Source organism: Plectropomus leopardus, chromosome 8 (assembly GCF_008729295.1).
Source record: "Plectropomus leopardus isolate mb chromosome 8, YSFRI_Pleo_2.0, whole genome shotgun sequence".
In the NCBI taxonomy this organism is placed as follows: Eukaryota; Metazoa; Chordata; class Actinopteri; order Perciformes; family Serranidae; genus Plectropomus; species Plectropomus leopardus.
The window spans coordinates 8,316,700-8,337,858 of NC_056470.1; the positions used below are offsets into that span (position 1 = coordinate 8,316,700).

At 38.9% G+C, this 21,159-nt stretch overlaps 1 pseudogene; it reads right to left on the minus strand.

Annotated features, from left to right (window-relative positions):
* Positions 1–1,146: 1,146 nt before the first annotated feature.
* The window catches only part of LOC121946978, a 30,247-nt pseudogene continuing 10,234 nt past the window's right edge, over positions 1,147–21,159 (minus strand).

Below are 21,159 nucleotides of genomic sequence, written 5' to 3' on the forward strand. Positions count from 1 at the left end.
TGATGTGGGGGACATTTTGGCTCTTGAGGCTAGGGCACAGTTTACAGTTGAATAGTAAGTCAACCAATGCCCTGAGTGAGAAACTCTTACTTATTCCTTTGAAGCCAAACCTGAGTAAGCCCGGCTCTAACTCTGCAAAAGCCCTGAGTTTTGGCCTGCGTATCAGGCCATGTGTCACATATGTAGGGGAAAGTGTTACCGTCTTTGTGTATGTGTGTGTTTGTGTGCTAATGCTGCATGCTGATATAAAGTATTGACCCCACTGCTTACAATCTTCTCAGCTAGCGTCTACGGGGCCCCAAAATGTTCAATATTGAATAAATAAATAATTATTAAATAAATATATGAATGTGAATTAATTGTGTAACACATAAAAATAAAACAATGATTTGTGAAATAATGATCAGTCAATTATTAACATGCAATTCATTATTATGAAATGTTATTTCATCGTAAGACATGGTACAGAGTGCTGCATGAATTAAATTTAACACTTGGAAATGAGTCAGCATTTTAGTACTCTTGGTTCCCTTGTCTCAAAATCAAAGATTTATTTTTTTATATGATGCTTGAAATAAGGTCTATGTTTAACACAAGCTTAAGAGATCTTCACATTTTGTTCTACAACATTAAATATGTCAGTAAATACCCCAGTGATAAATTTGGAAACTTTTACATGCCTTAAAAAGGTGATTGCTAACAAATGGTTAAATGAGACTACAGAAGGTCGTAACGCTGAAACACACAGAACACAGCTTTACGGCCTCATTGTGGTGGCAACGTTGAAGTCATGCAACAGTGATGTAGTTTGTTCATATCCTAACGTTAGCTTTTCACTTCTGGGGATTGCACTTTGGCCACAAAAATCCTTAAAGTGCTGTCCATTTGTGAAGATCATCTTGCCAAACAAAACATGTAGGTGCCATAAAAATGTGTTTGCCACCAAGCTAATTTCCCGCAGTGTTTCAATATCCTATGGAAAAATCCTGTTAGCTTTTTGTAGTGGGACCAAAGAACTGGCCTACAAAAATATTTCATTTTTAATTTGAAAGGGCATTTTGACATGAGTAATAATAATGAATAATATTCAGTTAAATTATGTTATTAGAAAATTAATAATGAAAGTACATTTCAAAATAATGAGTTGAGTTAAAAAATGTTCTCCGTTATTTCACAAATTTTTGGTTCATTTACAGATTTTTATTTGTATTCTCCTTTATTTCATAATGTCTTATTTAATATTGAACACCTTAGGGTTCCATAAAGTCCTTCCTAGATTACATAACTTTTATTAAATATAAGAAGCAGAGTTGAAAACTGTCAGATGTTTTCAGGTGAAATAAATGTGACAAATAAAAAAAATGTGAAGGCACTCAGGCCCTGGATCAGTTTTCTCTTTTAAAATGAAGAAGGAGGGTGGGCTGGTCTCAGACCTGCCACTAGGGGGCAGCTTAAGTATTTTGTTGTTGTAAGTATCATGGCAACCACTTTAAAAAGTCAGTCTGGTGATGTCACATCCCTGATTCTCCCAAAAAATTACAAAAGCCCAGAGAACAAAAATAAACCAGAACATAAAAAGACCAAAACCAGCTGGAAAACAGACACACTGGACGTACAGTAACACGGCACCGAGACTAGTGGCACTATGAGATGGCAGAGACGCAAATATTATACATGTGTCGAAAAAATAAGATCTCCACCAAATGCATCAGCATAATCATCAAACAATAAATCAATAATTCCACTCATCCTCTCCTCTCTCTCAGTCCACTGGTCTGAAAAGGGCCCTTCCTCTGATGCCGAATCCTACTTTTTTGGCAGCAGGGGCAGCTTGAGGAAGAGAAGAGGCAGAGGAGGAGGAGGAGGGAGCAGGGGCAGCGAGGGTGGATGGCGGCACAGCAGGCTGCGAGACAGAAGCTCCTTGAACACCGAGTTCATCTGACGGCTGATCATATCCTACCGGAGCAAGAGGAGGAGAAGAATACAGTAAAGGAGACAGACACGGAGGACAATGGAAATGCAGTAATAACACCTTCCACTAAACAAATCAATCACAGACAAAAAGAAACATGCAGAACAAGAAGTCTGATCAGACAGATTCCCCTTTAAACCTTTTTAAACTGGAATCGAAATAATTTTTCAATATTTTGAAAACATGGTCAAAGAGCAGTGAGCAATGTGGCAAGACTTTTCCTGCAAATTCCAAGAAATTAGTACAAGGCGAAATGAAAAATTACCTAAAAAAAAGAGAAAGAAAGGGGGAGAAAATTCTTGGAGAAAAACAAAACAAAAAAAAACTGGGAAAAAAGGTAGTGAACTACATATATATTTATTATAAATATATAAAAAAATTAAAAATTATGTTACAGAATACATTTATATATATATTTTAAACTTTTCTTTGCCTATTGTTTTGGAATTTTTCTCGTAACTTTAACTAATTTCTGACTCATTTTTTTGGGGTCATGAAATCAGGCCAATTTGTTTTCAAAGGGTTAAAGCAGGGTTATTGTATCATAAGTGACTTATCTTTAACCAAACACTGCAGGATGTAGCTTTAGAGTCTAGGTGTGTTACTAGAATCCTCTGGCATCAAAAATATTGAATAATTTGATTTGAGACTACTGAATTTCAAGTAAGACAGCCAACAGAATGTTTGGTCTCTTAAGAGCCGAGGGCCTGACAGGTGTGACTCTATCAGCCTGAGCCCAGTACAAACTACCAACCTTGTCGACTACTTGTCTGTCCGCCTGACCAAATGGAGGTCTGTCTGTGGGTCTGAAGCCGCCTTGTCTCACAGTGTCCAGAGTGTGTCTTCGCTCCTGAGACCTAAAAAACAAAACAAGTCGAAACATAAAAACTACTAAAAACTGAAAGATATACTGTAGATATAACAGATCTAAACCTTGTTTCATGGTTTAGATTACAGATTAGGTCAGATTACAAAGACTGAAAGTATGGTCATGGTTCTGTTGTGTTGTGTGTTGCGTCTTTGTCATTTCCCTTTATGCTGGGTGTTTCTACATAAATAATGTGTATTCTATTATCTCTATATATGATATATATCCTATATACTCTCTATATATATATATATATATATATATATATATATATATATATATATGTGTATATATATATATATATATATATATATATATATATATATATATATATATATATATATATATATATATAATATATATATATATATATATATATATATATATTTTTATGTTTCTGAGTGAAGCACAGAGTATTTTCATGTCTAAGGTGTGTATAGGTCTTACACTGGCAGGTGTCGTGTGGCTGGAGAGGTTGGCGGCTTTCGATTGGGGCTCCCCTCACTTCCTCTCTGTCTCCCCGGCAACGAAGCACTGTCGCTGTTCACCCGCATCCTGTCACCACAAACACAGAAACTTTGTAACTTTGTGTAATGTGCATATATGTGTGAGCGTGTGTTCATGTGTAGAACTGTGTGAAATAATGTGAAAAGGGTAAGGAAAAGAGTATTTCTGTCTGTGTGTGTAAATTGCTGTCTACATCCATTGTGCTTGTTGGTGTGAATGCACTAATATATTGCAGTGTGCAGTCAAGTTCGTGTATGTGCATGTCTTTGTGTGTTTGTGTGTGTGTGTGTGTGTGTTTTTGTACCGAGTTGTGTTCTCCGTCTGTGGATCTTCTACTGTCAGGTTTCCAGTGCTGCCTCCTCCTCCTCCTCCTCCTCCTCCTCCATCCTCTCTTTTCCCTCGCTCTGACCTGAAGGAGGAGATAAAGAGAAGGAGATATATTAAGAATATATTTCACGACAGAAAGTACAACCAGTACGAGTTTAAATATGGGAAAGGTTGAACGATAAAATAACTGTAGGAGGGAGCAGAAGTGATATTAAATGTGACCAAATGTTTTTAAACTGAAAAATTTGAAGATGAGGCAGAAATCTATAATAGGTCGACAAAATAAAAAAAATCTTTACAATAACACAATGAGCCCGTATTGATGTTTATTTTAATTTATGGCAATTTATGAGGCCATGGCATTAAGCAGTGTTATATTGTAAGATGTAAGGTGTAACCTGCACTTTGTCTGCACAACTACTGCACTGTACTATAGCAAGAGTTAAAGAGACACTTCAACTCAAATTCAAAAACACATATTTTTCCTCTTACCTGAAGTACTTATTATACATCTAAATTGTTTTGGTGTGAGCTGCAGCATGTTGGAGATTTCCGCCGTAGAGATGTTGACCTTCTCTCCAGCATAATGGAACTAGATGGCACTCGGCATGTGGTCAAAAAAATACATTTAAAAAACTCAACAGCAATGTCTCTCTTGAGAAATCATGACCCGTTTTAGTCAACATAATCCACAGACCCCGCTGTAAGCAGTTTCATGTCAGAACTATTTTCTTTCCCTCTGAACTACACCCTCCAATCATATCACTGTGCAGAAAAAAAAGCATGCATCTGATTTCTGGAAAGAGACATTGCTGTTATTTTTTTGTCATTTTGAGTACCATCTAGTTTTATTATATTGGACAGAAAGCAGACATTTCTACAGCTGATATCACTCACACAACAACTCACCAAAACAATCAAAATCGATATATAGCACTACTACAGGTAAGAGGAAAAATATGTATTTTTCATTTTGAGGTGAACTGTGGAATGATTTAAGTTTACATAAATTAGATATGCAGTTTAAACGCCCACACGCACAAGTACAGAATATAAAACTGATGCTGAAGTACTTTTCTGTGAGTGTCTAATCCAGTGGTTCCAAAACCTTTTTAAACTGGCTCGTGTTCAACGTGATTTTTCTTTTAACATTGTTGGCACCTGGCCAGCACAGACACACACGAACACACACACTTTTTTGGGGGCTGGCTCTGGGCCCGTCTCAGAGTGTGCTGAGGGCCGAGTGTCGAACCATTCATTTAATGTAGCAGTGTTACAGAGCCTCAATAAATTAAATACATAGATAAATCTACTCTTGTCTAAGAGGCAAATACAGAAAATTACTGGAGCCAAGACTTAAATGAAATGTACCATTTCAATCTATGATATATGCATCCAAGATCCATTTCAACAGCCACTTCTGTCATAAAGGACGATTATCTTGGCAACGGTTCTGGATATGACTGCAGTTTTTGCCTAATTGGTTATGAAGTAGAAATGTCTCTCACCCATCCAGCACGCTGATGTACTTGTGAGGGATGAGACCTTTAACCCCTCCTACTTCCCCTCTCCACAATCACAGGAGGCCTTGCTGTGAAGGATGAGAAGCTCTCCCTGTTTGAAGGACAGCTCTGCTGGAGATCTCGCCGTGTAGTCAAACATAGCCACTGCCTCCCACTCTGTACACACATGCACAGATACAGTCAACTCGTGCACATTTAGTCGTCATGTGTGCACATGAATCATAATCTAAAATCTTTATTCAAAATGTAAATGTGGTTTGTGGAACATTCATGTGAGTGATGCATTGGCTGTCTCTAATGGAAGCTGGCCTCTGCTCTGTGTGTGTGTGTGTGTGTGTGTGTGTGTGTATGTGTGTGTGAGAGTGTGTGCTCGTGTGCTCGTATGCTTGTACTATATGTACTCACCATCCTCACTGGGCAGATGCTCAGTCTCTCCGTCTCCCTCCTCTGTGATTGGTTCACTGCGGACAAACAGAAAAATGAAAGTCGATGGTCATGCACACAGACCAACTGTTATACCACAGACTGTCTTTATTCCTCACTTACTTGCGCAAATTCACATAATACTTCATGCAGCTTTGAGATTTCTCAAATGACCCCAAAACCTCAGAAAACCTCAGAAAACAAGAGAGAGAATCACAGCTGATGCTCTGTCAAATGTCAAAGAATATTATATAAATGCTCGTGAAGAAAACACAGTTTGAGTAAATTACCCAAGAGCTGATTTCGGGGTGTTAGAGGTTTCCATGGACACTGTCGATAGGCTCGAGGCTTGTGTTCAATTTTAGTGAGCAATCAGCTTAATAGCATTAAGCAGTTTTCACACAAAGAAGTGCAAGCTGCACAGAAATGCCTCTGGCATGGCATGAAATTCTGTTTCAAGGATGAGCCATGAAAAAGAGGCTGAGGGGGGAAGCAGCTCGCCGTACTTGGAACCAGACTCAGACTGAGTCTTAAACTCTAACATGACCAACAAATCTCAATGCTACCCCGTCATTCAATTACTACATGAGGACAAAAATAGACAAGATGATATTTTGTTTTAAATATGAATAATGTTAGCCAGTTTATTCACATATTCAAGCTCAATTAATTCAACCATTCAGCCACATTTGACCAAATGCATCAAAATCATTGTCATGCTAATAATAATAATAATAATAATTTAATGATATATTCATTTATTTATTGCATATTTAATAAAATCAGAACATTTAATTAATAATAATTTATTTCATTTATTTTATCTATTTTAATAGTTTTATCTATTTATATTTTTATGTGTCCATTTATTAGTAGTGAAAAAGAAAAAAAACGAAAATGTTTTATTTAGCTTCCATTTTAATGATGAATTTACCACATTCTTTTTTTTCTTCAGTTTTGGGGCTCTGTATTTTCAGAATAATATTTGTAATAGGGCTAAGTGATACGGACAAACCACATCTCATTTTTTTTTTATCAACTACCTCAATATCGATATTGTGACAATTTTGAAGGGTTGACTTCACTGACTCATGAGTGATGAAGATAAATGAATATGTGTAGTAAAAAATAGAATGGCAAAACAGTCTAGTAAGTTCAGCAAATTACATCGCTTTACTATTATGCAGCCTTTAAAACCAGGAAAAGACAACACTTATATTATGATATTCAGAATCTCACATATTTACCCTCATATCACCATATTGATACAACAGAAATATTGTCCAGCCTAAATGTGTAACAATTACATATTCAAGCTAACAGCATATAATCTCAGATAATATCACAAATAATATGAATGATTCTTCATCTCTCACCAGTACTCCTGCTCCAGAGTCATATGCTTCTCGTAGACGGGGCCCGGCAGTTCTGATTGGCTGGGGTAGATGATGTCATGTTGGAGGATCATGGTTTTGACAAGATCATTGACTTGCGGCTGCCGAGCAACAGCGTCATCAGAATCCAACCCCCTCAGCAGGCTTGGACCGAAGCACACGGCCAGGTTGTAGGGCTGCATCATGTTCTCATCACTGTATTGAGACACACTGGGAGCATGCACACAATGAAGTGTTATTTTTGGCACAGGGGTTCTATAAATTATTAAGTTTTAAGACTGTAGCAGATATGACAAAAGATATCCAACACTGTGTTAGGTGTATCTTACTGATTGAGGAAAGCGAAAAGGTAGCGCAACACGATGAGGAGAGGCCGTGGGAAGGTGGAGACGATCGCTTTAATCTGGGCGGCTTTCTCTGTCACCGCCTCGATTTCTGGTCATGACAGAAAGGAGTAAGATGAGATTAGAATACATTTTATTTTTTGCAGTTACAGTTTATCCATGCCTGCAGCAGCAGTTAGAAACTATATCAGATGCATGAATCACTCAAAATTCTGACTTAAATGTTGTGACAAACAGTTTAACTACAGAGATGCTGTGGCTAGGCTGATTTATTATGCTGCTGATGGGAAATCCAAGTATTTATGGGGAATAAACAACCTGCAGGCAGGTTCACAACCTTGATTAGCTGTGCAAATTGTAACTCACAGTTTCAGTTTTGGAAAAACAGAATTGGCCCTAGAGGAATAACAAGTAGACTGTGGGAGAGATAACAACAGAGAGCAAACAAGACAGTGAGATACACCAGCAGAGAGTGGAAGTTGCACTACCTTGCATCAACAGCATGTGTATTTGTGGGGGGAGAAACAAGTTACTCTGTGTGCGGAGCATCAGTGGAGTCATAACCACCATGTAAGGCAACTACTGAATGTTTATTCATGTGCAGTTTACCCTCCCTCTGCTGCACATGAGGGGGTGAAAGGGCAAAATTGAGGCAGAATAGGCACCATATGATACCTAAATAAGTGAATAACCAAGAACAAACATGAAAACCTGCACGACCTGAAAACAGAAACACACACAGACATATAGAGGGTATATACAAGGGACTTACGGACACACTCCAGCAGCTGAGAGTAGTTGTCATAAGGGAAGAGAGGAGGCTCAAGGTCCCTGAAGTAAAGCTTCAACACACCGGCCACAGAGTCCAGGTCACACTCACTGTCCGACAGAGGATCCTCTCCTACAGGGAGAGATAAGAAAACAGGTGTGATCACTGTAACACTGTAACAATGTAGCAACAAAAAAATAGATTAATGCAGTGTAAAAATCTGAAAGACGTGAATTGTGTTCCTCAAAAAGTCTTATTATTGTGAGTGACATATAAGTTGAATAAGGCTATTGTAATTAGCCATAGACACTATTGCCGTTATCATCCACTTTGGAAAAAAGTCTATGAAGTCTATAAGTCTTAAATCTATAAAATATTCCTTACCTTCCTTTAAAGCGGCTATAATCAATATTTTCATTTTATAAATTGATTAAATGACACTTTAATTTCTATTATGACCATTTTCCTAATCTCAGCAGAGCTTTTTAGCATCTTTCAGCTCAGTATTTGAGTTCCCTATCACTGATCTCCAAAAAACTGTTTTTTTGCTGGCAATTGTTGTTTGTTAAAAAGCTCTTAAAACTCACTGTATACTACTTGTCCAGCACCAAGAGGCAGATAGACAAAGTTAGCAACTTGCTATCAAAGCACTCAGCTGTTCAAGAGCCATATATTTCCATCAGGAGTCAAGAGAGCAGAGTCAAGAGTGACTATGGGATGAGCATGACTTCAAATGAATGCTAACATAGCTCTGTATCTGCCGAATGTGAAGGGCAACTGTTTACTGACTCGCTGCCATTATAAACTTTATGAGACGATTTCATGTAAGTGTTGTGTTTACAGATTTAAATGGTCAAAACTCTGTTGATATGGTTTTAAAGTTAAGAATAAAAAGTAATTATTTACACTGTTTACTTACTGACTAGATCTACATGGTCAACATGGAGGTGGCTGAGCCGGCAGCTGGCGGCTAACTGTGCTAACTCCATGAACAGCGCTAAACAACAACAAGTATGTTGACAGAACTAACGGTGTTGACAAGGGGGGAACGGAAAGGTCGATGTTACAATTGATGCACAATGACGCCGTCCTGATATCAGCAACCATAGTATGAGCTCAGTGCAAAGCTGTGGCATTAGTGTTGCATGAATGAGTCCTGAAATGCATAAATAAGTTAGTATTTTAGCACTTCTTATTCCTTTGTCTTGTAGTCAAAAGTTAGATTTTTGGTTAGATGCCTCAAATTAGATAACTGAAGCTTAAGAGACTTTCATGTTTTTTTCTACGACACAAAATACGTCAGTGAGTTTTTAAAAAGGTGGTTGCTAAAAAGTGGCTAAAACAACGTTGGCTTTTTTTCATTTGTAAAGATTATCTTGCTGAACAAAACCTTAAGGTATTGTAAACGTTTGTTTACCACAGAGCTCTTTTTCTGCAGTAAACCAAAATCCAATGGAAAAATCCCATTGGCTTTCCGATGAGGAAAACAGGGCCATGCTAACTTCCACACTGGAATACAAAACACCCATCATCCCTGCAGCTCTTTATTAGCTACCCAGCTGGATAAATACATGCACAAACATGCACATGTGACCGGACCAGTTTACTACAACAAATCACTGAGAAACTTTATATTACACATAGAGCGAGCAGGACTTCGTGCTCTGCTCAGGACGCCATTACTCCACTGAATCTTTACATAACAAATAGTGGTTTGCTGCTATATTTATGCTCGATTGCCACATACCGAACTTTAAACATGATAAAAATAGTAATCCAAAAAATATTTTACCCTAATCAGAGATATAAGTGAAGCAATTTTATAAGTTTATTTACCTCTCTCAAATGCATCTCTGATTTGGTTAACCTCCCGCTGTGACCCAGGAACTCTCTGAATATTCCTTCATGGTGGAGTCCTAAGACACACACACACACACACACACACACACACACACACACACACACACACACACATACACAAAATCACATATTATATGTTCATACATCGAACATTTTTCATACTGGAACATTCAGGATTGGAGGACACAATGAAGGACACAAAGGACACACACAATACTCTCACCCTCTTATTCTCAGTGATCAAAGCTCTCTCAGCATGGCTCATTGCTATACCATAAAACCAGACTCACCGTGAAGGTTTATGAAACGGATGCAGCTTTCAACCACCACAGGAATCTGCTGCCCAGAGCTCTGGAAAAAAAAAAAAAAAAAGATGAGAGGATCATGTTAGAGACAGAAGGAGGATACAGATAAAGGTGCAAAGGAAAAGGACACGTTCAACATGAAAAATCAGTTCTGTTCAGTTTAAATCGCTGGATTTGTCCAATTTGCAGAAGAATGTAGAGTAGGTAACACAATATTGGGGAATATGTATGTAAAAAAGCAAAAAAAAAAAAAAAAAGAAAAAAAAAAAGCTGCACACAATAAGCAAAAATATGCTGTATAAATAATAATTAAGTTATGAGATTTATGATGAAATAGCAGCCATAAAAGAAGGAAAGGGATATGCAGGGGAGACAGTGATTAAACAGAGGAAAAGGTTACAGCAGCTAATGAATAAGTGATTTCGCTTAATATAAAAATTAAGATTTATTTTTTTTAAAATACTGAGGTCATGAGTCAAAGACGCCAAAATAAAAATTTCAAAAACGCTTTGATTATTTGAGATTTTGATATTTTATTCATCGAGCTGCATGCTCAGTTCTATGTGTTGCACGTTTTCATGTATGAATAAAATACATATTCTATAATTTCATACCTGAGTAGTAGGGTCAATTCATGATCAGTTTTGTTTCTTCCAAGTTCCGCAATTCCCTCAATCAGTTGAATGATTGACCAGGATTGACTGGTGTTTTCGCCTGTCCCCTTTTAATTTTTTTTTTGGGTCAGTTCAAGTCTCCTGCTTCCTTTGAACTGGCGAGCACACTATTCATTGTGAAACTTTGTGTGGGGAAAATCAAAACACAGGCTCTTCCAGTCTGCACATTGTTTAGTTGGATTTTGCAGGGAACTCTGACACAGCAACTGATGTCAGTCCATGTGTTCAAAGGGTTAATCCATACAATACTGGAAAATAAAATATACTATATATAAATAATGTCAGTCATTTTCTGTAACCGCTTTTCCTAAATAAAATTAATTATTATTTTTTTTTTTTTTACCTCTTGACAGTGCCAGGCTAGCTGTTTCCTGCCTTCGAGCCTTTGTGCGAAGCTCAGCTAATTGGCTTATTTATTTTACAGATATGAGAGTGGTATCAATTGTCTTATCTAACTCACTGCAAAAAAGCAAATACGCGTATTTCCCAAAATGGAAAACAATTTGTAGAACTCTTTAATTGGCAAATGTAACTCCCCTCTACCCTCCACAACCTTGTGCCAAGACCTCAGTGTCTTCAATAATATCTACGGCCCTGGTCACTGCATAAAAAAGCCCGCTGGCTTGCAATGCAGCATAGAAGCAGTCACAGACGGGGTTTGATACCTGTGTCCGAGACATTCTCCTTCTTCTTCTGCACCAAGCCAAGCACAGCGGAGAGGAGACAGAGAAAGAGCACAGATTAGAAGAGGCAGAGTGAGAAGTAAGGGGAATAAAGATTTAGCAGCAGTGGGAAGAGGCGCACATAAGCACACACACACTCCCAAAAGAGGAGCCGAGAGAGGAGGCAACACAAAGAGGCCAGTGCATTTTAATCCCTTTCACAAGAGAAGAAGAGATAAAAAGGGGGAATGGATTGAAAGGAGAGAAAGCCAGCAATAAACTATAAGCATCACCATACACACGAAGGCAGCAGTGAGTACACTGGGGAGGGGGGGGGGGGTGGACTGTCTGTGTGTGCATGTGCATGTACAAGAAGCCCCCACCAATTCTTCTGCTTCAGTGTGACAGGATTTTCTAAATCATTCCCTTTGGAGGGTTGAATAGCAGTGCAGCGCAGTGCAGCGAGCAAATAAAAGGAGGTAAAAACAAGTTTGTCTTTCAAAGGAATGTTTTTTTTTCTCATTTGCATGTTTGTGTGTTATTGTGTGCGTGTGTGTGTATGTGTGTGTGTGTGTGTGTGTGTGTGTGTGTGTGTGTGTTTGTGTTACCTGTATGTAGGTGAGTATGTCTGTGGTGAAGAGTGTGTGGCAGAACTGGGAAACAGGTCTGGACTTCCGAACACGCACTGACCGAGCACATTGCATTCTGGGAAATATAATGATAAAATGCATAATGCCATTTTACAAGTGGTTATTAATACTCAGGATCTAAAGATATTTGTTAATTGCAATTATCAGTTACGCTACACTTCCCCCCTCCTCCCCCTCAAAAAAATTAGCTTTTTACATACATAATATTAACTTTGTAGAAAATTTTGGTTGAATTTTGGTTCATCTTTTCCCTCTTCTCCTCATCCTCTCTGCTCTCTCCGTGTCTCTATGCGTCTCTCAATCATACTCTCTTTACTCTTAGCTGTGTAAATACACTGTTTACCTGGAAGGGTCACTGTCCACAGCTCAGCTGGAAGAAAGAGACAGAAAACAAGCAATAGAGTAAGTGAGGTTTGGTTTGGGGTCCTGGTACAAATAATGTGCAGGATTATTAAATAGCACCGAACTTCACCTACTTTAAACATCAAAGTCTGTTTACAGGTGTTGGGGAGTACTACTGTATATATGAAAAAAAAGTGGTATAACATGGTTTGTAGCTCCACAGGGAGCTGTGCAAAGTCTGATAAATTTGCCTCAAGTGATGTCACTTAAATCAGCGCCGGAGAGTTCTGAAGCATGTATAAAGGCTCTTCGCATTGAACCACGAGAATCCTTTCATAATACAACTTAGGGTCTGTGTCAGCCCCCAGCAGTAAACGGGGAATCTTGGAGATGAGCTTACCATCCTCCTTCTGCAAACATTGGGTCTAACTTAATCTAAGAAGACGCTGCTGGGTCCAGAGCGAATGTCTGTAACTTCACCGCAGCACAGCGACTGCAGTTGGCTTGACTGCGGTGTTTTGGAACATGAGACTGAAACATGCGCAGTCTCGTACATAAAATCTGCGCAGTCACAGAAATTGGATTGCATACATACGTCTCCTTTGGGGTCATGTGGGGTTTATGTCACATAGACCAAAGTGCACCTGTGCATTCAAGTAGATGCAAAAACTTTGAACTGGCCTTTAAGGGAACTGCATACATCTTTGAAGGTGGTGCCCCAGTCACTCCTATGAAAGTTGGTCAGTGGCGCATGAAGCCCAAAAATTTCTCGGGAATAAAATAATACGGATCTTTTTTGTAGGGCCTATAGAGCAAGTGCACAAAAGACTTTTGCCAGCCAAGCGGCTAACTTTCGATTTAGCACTCAGCTAACTCAGCTAACTAAATTAGTGGAGTGCTCTGTCATCATTTGTAAAAACTGATCCTTCACTGATTAAAACGGCAGCACCATTTGAGCAAATTGCACAACGCATCATTTAACATCTCAGAGTACCTTTCTGTATGGCATCATGTAGAAGGTCATGTTTGGCTTGAAGTTTGAAGGTCAGACAACTGCTGATGAGGAACTCCTTAACTTTCTAAAACAAAAAAACAAACAAACAAACAAATAGGAAAAATTGATTCTGTGTTGCAGTTTTTCCTCAACTGCTTAATCACAGTTTTTGATAGTCTGCTGGAATTCTCAAAAATTTTTTGTCCTTCAAAAGACCATTACTTTCTTACATTACTAAGACCATGAGTACATACAATCATTCAACAGTAACATCAAATGTCCTTTAGAGCCAACTGAAAAAGTTTAACTAAAACTGAATGGAGTCACAGATGTCATACTTGTTTTTGGGGGGGGGGGGGTCCTCTAGTTTTAGTAAGCTGTCTCATTTACCTCTCAGTATCAGTAAAGCAAAAATGTCAAAAAAAGAGAAATATTTAAGCTTTTATGAAAAAAAAAAAGTGAAAATCAATTTTTGTCACCAAGTTACACTCACAGCATTGCGTGATGAACACAAAATAAATGTGCAAAAGCATTTCAATTTTGTTTGGGTCTAATAAGAAATGCATAAACGAACTATGTATTTTTTTTAAATTTCATACAGTGGTTTGAGAATTATGATTGTTGTGCCAAAGCGACTGAGAAACTGCAAGAAATAAATCCTTGTCAGGGTGTAATCCTACTGAAATGTTATTTACACTACAAAGGATGACCCAAAGCCAATACAATAATAATAAGATGCTAATAGCACGACTAAAGTTGCTGAGGGATCAGTTATGATGAATTAAAGGATATGTAGTTTTAAAAACTAAATTATGTCAGTAGACAGAGTGATTGGCCGACACTAAGTTGTGAATGAATATAATTATCGGCTTTGTATGTTTCTTATGAAGATATTCTAACTGTAAAATGTCTCCATGTTAAGCCAACTGCAATAACTCACTGTAAAATAGTAGGTCTCTGTCTCCTGCTGATTGGCTCGACGCTTGGCAAGGGTAAGTTTTTGGGCGGTGTTTCCTCCAGGGGGCTCGTGTGATAGGCTGCTGGGCACGTCAGGGGAGGGGTTACAGTCGCTTTCACACATGTTGTCCAGTAGGGCTGCGAGTGTGGCTTTAAGCGTTTTAGTGACCTGAGGAAGAAAAAGAAATGTTAGGTGTTTCTCTTTTGGCCATTGCTCTTTTTAAAGTAACAGGCACCTACTTTTCTGTAAGCACTGTAGCATGACAGCATGATGTAAATAGCAATTTATCTAGCTAACTCGCTAGTAGCAAAATCAGCCAAATTTAGCATAATATTTCATCACTTGTCACAGCATAAGCAAATTGTTATAATCAGAAGAGTGACAACTTTGTTTGGCTCATCTTCTGTAACATTAGCATTCAAACATGTTGGCGTTAACAAGCTAGTTAGCTAACTAGCCAGTCGCGGTCGAAATGGCAGTATTGGACAGAGAAAAGAGAGTATTGCTTCATCAACTTGTTTGAGGAATAACCATGTCTGTATGATACAAAAGCCTTAAGATTTATAAAATCATGTTACTGAATATTACGTGTTACAATGTCGGGATAGGTGCGACCACCTTCATAGAGAGAAAGTGGAAATAAGATGTCTGAACGAGCGTTGCCACAGTAGCAACAACCCATAACTCAGGCTGTTCTCATGCACCGTTTGTATGTTTTCCAACAAAATGTAATGCACAAACATTTGCACGTATCCCATGAAATGATAAGCAAGTTCATGCTTAACCCTTGTATTTTAGAAGACTTTGATTGCATGATCAATGTGCTGACAGTTTTTGGAGGAAGCAGTGGGTGACTGAGGCCACTTCCTGTTTCAAATTAAAAGCCCTCTAGTGTTTTATACACAGTCTAGCCATATTGTTGGTTTTGACCTAGTCTTCTTTCGTTTAACAGTTGGATTTTAAAGTCGCACTAGTCATTCCCTCACTCATTCACTTGCCTATTGATTGAATGAGTAAGTAAGTGAGTGACGGACAGATGGGGACAGACAGATCATTACAGAAACAGGCATCAAGAATAATTAGCTGACCTCCTCTGTTTCCAAGGTAACGGCAGCGAGTCGAGACTGAAGTTGCTGGAACCTGGTCTCCAGCTCGTACCTCACCTGGCTCTCCGCACTCACCTCGCACACCTGAAATACATAAACAAAATATAACACAGCACTATGAGACGTCATCAAGTGTAACCCACTAAGACACTGTTTGGAAAGAAGCGCATTTGCTTTCTTGCAGGGGTAGAGGGTGAGATTTGTCCAAAATCTGCCGTTAGTGAAGGGATTTTTTCTTTATTTTTCATTTCAGGGAGCAATTTGTGAGCGTTACAAAAATCAATGTAAAATAAAGCAATAGGGTGTTACAGGATTGTTACGGGAGCTGATTGTTGCATAATGATACTTTGGTACAGAAAACAGAGGTACTTTTATTCCAATGTTTTCCCACTGATGCTAAGTAATGCCTTAGTCTGTGATTGCTTCACAGGTATTCTTATTCTTCACCTGGTCTCCCTCGTGTGGATGGTAGCTGAATCTGAATGGAAGGCAGAAGGCCATGTCGTGCTGCTGTAGCAGCGCATCTCTGTCTCCCCCCTGGTCCAGGGACGTCACGGCCGCCTCCAACTGCTTGAGACCCGTCTCCTCTGTCTTTTGGATGCGCCACCTGCTGGCCAGGTAGCACTTCATCACCCTCTCCATGGACAGATGGAAACCCAGGTCACAACACTGCCAAGAGGGAGGTGGAGAAAAGATACATGGAAGGCAGCAGTGAGGGAGGAAAAACGAGGATGGCGGGGAGGACAGAGAAAAAGACAAAACATGATGAGATGGTACGGCAAGGAAAAAAAGGGGAAGTAAAGGGGAGAAAGAATAAAAAATGTTGTGATTGTGGTGTGGGAGAAAGGAGACTTTTTATTTTTTGACAAGGAGTTCTTTAGAAATCAAAACTATTCTTTCTCCCCATGATATTCCAGCTTTTCTTAAGATAATAACAGTAAACGGTGGCACAAAAAGGTAACTCCAAACCACCGAACGCTCTCAGCGTTAGAAGCACACACAGACAATCACACGACACATTTCTCGTGTTTCTTACGTCGATGAGAGTGCTGATATCCTGCAGGTAGTACTTGTTCATGGCTGCATTGGCTGCTGCTAGATTCAGCAGGTAGTCATTACGAGCTTTGGTACACTTCAGCTGGGTCTCCTGCACTCTGCCATGCCTCTGTGTGAGTGCATACACAAATCACATAAGAAAGGATAAGAACAAAAATGCGTGAATTGATAAAAAACACTGTATGCACAATTTTTTTTTTACACGTAGACAAAACAACAGGAACAGGAAGTGGTTTGTTCTGTGGAAAACCCATTTTCAAGACATCCTGTGTCTCACACAAACACACCGCTGATACACATTCACCTTTTCCATTAATCTCTCCATCTTCTTCACGGAGCTCCGCCTCTGCCCTCCTGATTGGCCGGGCCCGAGCTCAGCTGATTTGCCGGTGTGTCTCTCCTCCAAACGCTCGGCTTCCTTCAGCTTCCCCTCAGCTATCAGACAGTCTGTGTGGTACTGGTTATATGTCTTCAGAGCCTTCATCAGCACACATGTTACATAATTACTACACATTATTACATCAGTTTGTATTATTACATGCAAAGACAACAATATGAAATGCTCACCGTCTGCAGTTCAGTGGTGACCTTTAGCAACTCATCCTGCATCTGGATGCCAACTTCTTTGCTCTGCAATTTGCAAAAGTAGATTGTTTGCCAAAAATATTTGACACCTGCCAAACTCCTAGATAAGAATTAACTTTGAAGCAACATCTTAACATTTTAATGCGGAAAGTTAGAAAATTTATAACACTTTTTTGTTTGTACACTTGCTGCATGTGATTAGCTTAGCTTAGCAAGGAAATGGAAATGGGGGAAAACAGCTAGCCTAGCTCTGTCCAAAGTTAAAAAATACACCAACAGCACCTTAAGCATCCACTTATTAAATTTATATTGTTTAATCCATATAAAAACTTTAATGTGAAATAAAAAGTTTGATGGGGAGTACCTGCTTGTTCCTGACTAGAGGACGGCCAGAATGATTCCATCCATCAAATAAGGTTGTGTCTAGAAGTGGAAATTTTCTAAAAACTTGAGTTGTGATGTTTGCTTACTTTTCAGAAAAGGCTTATGCCATGAATTACATATATATATATTTACATATATATATATATATATATATATATATATATATATATATATATATATATATAAATTGTGGCACTTACATGGACTGTTCAGCAAGATAGACTTTACTTATGAATGGCACTTTTATGATTTTTGAAGCCTAAATGAAGTCACCAGAATTTAAATGTAAGACTATAAACAAACTGCATGACTTCACATTGTCACCACAATAACAACAAGCCTTGTTCGTCGTGGCTCAATGCTATGATGTTCTGTACTGTCATTTAGCCACTTGTTGGTCATCACCCTTTTTAAAGACACATCAAAGATCACAAAAGTTGACATATTTTATGTTGTAGAACAAAATGTTAATGTCTCATAAGCTTGTGTTAGTCACAGACCATATATTAGGCATCTCACCAAAAAACCCATTAAAAAAACCCACTGACTTCTAGACAAGGGAACCGGAAGAACAAACCAGGTATACCTATTAAATAGAAAAGTTTAGTGGTGCTGGTAGGTATATTTTGTGTACCTTTTGGGCACAGCCAGGCTAGCTATTTGACATTGTCTCTAGTCTTTTTTTTTTTTTGGTAAAATAAACTAAGCTAAGCTGATTGCCTGCTGGCTCTACCTTCAAATCTAGTGTGTTATCCATTCTCTCATCTTACTCTTCACAAGAAAGTGTTCCTTAAACTACATATTTATGAACTGAACAAAAAAATTATAAATACATAAATTATACTACATCATGTAGTGTCATACCACTTGGATAAGCAACAATTATGCACATTTCTGTAATTGAGTTACTGTCACATGTGTTGTTACTTTGTGCAGCTACTATGATGGTAGCAATAATAGAGCCAATAGTGTTGACAGTGATTTTAGAAAAGTTAAAAGGGTCTTGCTGTGCTTGGCGTCAGGCCTGACAGCACCTCTTAGCTGCTCTGAAATGACTGTAGTGGCTTAATTAAAATTCTGCTCACTTTTCAACTATGAGAAGGTAAGGAAAGCGTGTCTGACAACTAGTAATTTGAGCAAGATGAGTCTGTGTGCTTTACAAAATGAATGAGACTGCAGACGCCACTGCGGCATCAGCACAGATAACAGGAAAATACATGAGGGGGGATAAAGAAGAAGACTTTCACTGTGTTAAGTTTGTGTCAACTTCTTACAAAGTATATATTACAAAACCAATAATGTGGCAGCATAGAAAAGGAAATCCATCTTTATGAATTTACGCATTGAATTTTGAACTTATTTTTCTCACAAGAGAGACTGATAGAGGTGAGTCATTTCGGTTGCTCATGATGGGAAATTAGTGAAGTGACCTGCTTATTTTGCTCTGCTCCATCTGGTCTACAGAAAATTTCTGAAATTAACTGAAATCATTTCCACTTCATTTAATCACACAAGACTTTATTTTAAAGGTTTTATACGCAACATCCAGAGCATTTATACAACAGCAAACAACTTTTTGCTATGTAAGGACATAGATTTAGTGGCTTAATAGCATTCTGAGCAGAAAACGAAGTTACGCTTCCTCTGTGTTTGTTGTAATTTTAGCTTCTCTGTTCTTTGTCCTGGTAGATGTGTCAGCCGCGTATGCTTGTTAGTGCATGACGTGAGTGCCTGTGTATCCCAAAGCTAATCGCGGTTGCTCTGCACTACGTGCTCATACAACGATTAAAGGTAATACTGGAATGGTTGCGATGCAAAAGCAATGTTAATAGGTAAAAGCAGCCACACTGCTGGTATGAACAAGGCTGCTCAGATGCAGCTGGTGCTCAGATGCGGAACATCTAGAGATTCAAATTTTCTGAAAAAATACTGTGAAAATGAATGTCTGATGGTCATACTGATTCTATTCCACCTTTAGTTACAGTTTCAATGTCTATTATGGACATATAGTAGTACAGCAGCCAGCAGCTCTGCAGCAGTACCGCAGCAACAACACTGGCAGTGTGAACACCGCAAGTATGCGAGCCGCAGCAGTTCAGTGAAGTAGCTGTCATGTGCTGCTCACACATGCAGTGTTGCCGGGGCATTAGCTCCGTCAGCACTGTTGCTGTTATTGATACTGTTTGTGCTGTTAGCACTGTTAACTGCTCACCACCGACTCACCACCACATCCATGCTGAGAGCTGTGTGCCGGCAACCTCTGAATCATATATTGGGAATATTGTTTAGAGCTCCTTTCAGTTTTTGCTGAGAAATCTTGAACAACATTGTTTTAGACACAGGTTTAAAACTATGCATAGCAACACATATACAGAAGGTCAAAGTTTAACATTAAGGCTCTCCACTTCATACACATTCAATTTCAATCTCAGAGTCAGAGAGTGCGCTGCTTAAAACTGCATCCAGACACGTTACTACATCACTACACTGAATATCATCGGTAAGTTGTTAAATTACTACAAAAACTAAAAGAAATATTAGGAGGATGACCTCCAAGTATAGGTACAGGTATTTCATGCTTAGTGCAGCTGTTTCTGTGTACATGTGACCTAACATTAGTGATCCACTCACCCTTTTGTGCAGACGGTGTGTATCCTCCGTACTGTGCACCAACCGCTGTGTGAGTGTGTTACAGCAGGTGTCACCCAGTGCTGCATGTTCCCGGCTCTCCAGACGAGTCTGAGTCAGCAAAACAGACCAGACCTGACACACAGACTGACCCCACTGCTCCTTCCTGGAGAAAAAACAGACATCCGCTTTGAATTACAACCTAATGAAACACTGAAGAGACATATGTTCACTCACATACTGTATACACACTTACTTCTTAGTCTTGTGGGTGAAACGCTCAGTGAGTTTGTCGAGGGCACGCGCATATTCAGCCTCAATGTCGCCTCTGCGCCGGAGAAACTCAGAGAGGTCTGAGAGCTGCTGCTGTTTCACCTCCACCTGAGAGTCTAAAATCTTTATCTGGTCTGTCAGCTGGGGCCGCAGGTCTGACACACACACACACACACACACACACACAGACAGACATGGAGCGACACAGAGAGAGACAGACAGAGATAGAGAAAAGACAGTTATTTAAGTAAATACGTTTAGACCCCTGGACATATACTGACATGATGCAAACACAGAGTGTGACATGAGAACACACATGCATATAAATGGATGAACAAGAGGTGCAAGAGGTGAACTCTATTCATTACAAAAAGCTGTAATTTGATCAGATTTTTCTTTTTTTCATCTATCAACAATTAAAGTGCATGTGGTGTCTCACAGCAGACAGACTCACCTACTGATCCCAAACATGAAAAAGCTTTCAATACTTCAAATAACCAGAGCAGAGAATAGAGAAAACAAACTGTCTTTAGTAGAAAGTTGGGGGGCAGATTT